Raw genomic sequence first — 1,555 nt, 5'->3', positions numbered from 1 at the left:
GCTGAGCCTTCTGGGCCCGGCTCTGCCATCACCCACGTTTGCTGGAGGCCGGGTCTCACCCATGCTTGGTAGAGCCTGGGTGTCACCCATGCCCGGTGGAGCCCAGGCCTCTTTCCCTGCTTTCACCAGGACTGTGAAGCGCGAGCTGGCAGCATCTGACACATCCCCCTCGCTGCTCAGCCCCGCTGCTGCGGCCTCCCACGCTCTGCAGGGCCGAACCTCTGCTGAGGAGCGTTCTGAGGCGCCTGCTGACGGAGGTGGGAGAGAGACGCGCTTGGCACGAATTATCCTCCTCCCTAGAGAAAAGCTGCTGCCTCGGTGTGGGCGGTGTGTCAGGACAGGCGGTGTGTCAGGGTGCTGTGTCAGTGTGGGTGCTGTGCCAGGGTGCTGTGCCAGCATGGTGTGTCAGGGTGCTTGCTGTGTCAGAGTGCTGTGTCTGGGTGCTGTGTTACGGTGGGTGCTGTGTCAGGGCAGTGTGTCAGTTTGCACGCTCACCTTGCCTGCAGTGTCACCTGCTGTGTCAGGGCAGTGTGTCAGTTTGCACACCCACCTTGCCTGCCTGGCCACTGTGCAAGTGCTGTGGGTGGGCGCTGTGTCGGGGTGCTGTGTTATGGTGGGTGCTGTGTCAGGGTGGGCACCGTGTCACTGCAGTTGCTGCGGTCTCAGAGCCTTTTTTCCCGACCTATGAAAATATTTCCCCTGCTAGGGGGACGAGAGCAGCCCTGGAAGGGCGCAGACCCCTGTCCCAGAGCACCGGGCAGGGTTTCCCAGCCGTGGCTGCCCCAGCGTGTCGCAAGGGGTGCGGCATGGCCGGGCACGGTGGTGCCTGGCAGTTCCCGGCTCACAGGGGGCTCTGAGGGTGTCGTGGGGGGCTCTGAGGGACCCCGGGGCTCTGAGGGTCCCCAGGCGGCTCAGACAGCGCCCTCACGCTTCGACCCCGCCGCCTCGGCCGAAGCCCGCGCATGCGCAGCCATAGCGCCGCCACAGGCGCGGCGCTGCCGCGCACGCGCGGTCCCTCCCTGCCGCGGCTGTGCGCAGGCGCCGCGCGTGGGCCAAGATGGCGGCCGTGAGCGCGTCGCGGTGGGTCGGGGCGGCCGCGGGGCGCGGGGCGGGGAACGCGCGGCCGCCGCCGCTTCTGCTGCTGCTCCGCGGGCTCCGCGTCCCGCCCGCCCGTGCCCCGCGCCGCCTCCTGCTGCTCCGAGCTGGGCTCTGCGCCGCGGGTGAGCGGGGCGGCAGGGCAGGGACGGGGGGCGGCGGTGGGGCGCGGGTCCTTCCCCCGGCCGTGTCCCTCCTCTTGCCCGGCCCGGCCCTCACCGCGGCCCTTCTGTCTCCCCTCCCGCAGGGACGAAACGTGCTGCAGCCGCCGCCGCCTTCCACAGCAGCGGGGCCCGCACCAAGGAGGACTATTACCAGGTGCTGGGGGTGCCCCGCACCGCCACCCAGAAGGAGATCAAGAAGGCCTATTACCAGGTGCGTCCGGCCGGGGCTGCGCGGGGACAGGGACAGAACTGCCTCGCTGCCTGTCCGGTGTGGCAGAGAGCAAATCCCCCCTTGA

The 1,555-nt window shown here is 69.5% G+C and overlaps 1 long non-coding RNA gene across 1 annotated transcript in view; it reads left to right on the top strand.

The window, feature by feature from the left end:
• Positions 1-1,104: 1,104 nt before the first annotated feature.
• Positions 1,105-1,555, top strand: part of LOC113942178 — a 1,135-nt gene continuing 684 nt past the window's right edge. Inside the window, exons 1-2 of the long non-coding RNA XR_003525860.1 lie at positions 1,105-1,220; positions 1,343-1,470. This is a non-coding gene — a long non-coding RNA (uncharacterized LOC113942178). The remainder of the gene's footprint in view (positions 1,221-1,342; positions 1,471-1,555) is intronic.

This window comes from Corapipo altera, unplaced genomic scaffold (assembly GCF_003945725.1).
Source record: "Corapipo altera isolate COAL_440 unplaced genomic scaffold, ASM394572v1 57659, whole genome shotgun sequence".
Lineage (NCBI taxonomy): Eukaryota > Metazoa > Chordata > Aves > Passeriformes > Pipridae > Corapipo > Corapipo altera.
Note: the sequence above shows the minus strand (reverse complement) of the source record. Positions and strands in the feature narration are given on the sequence as shown.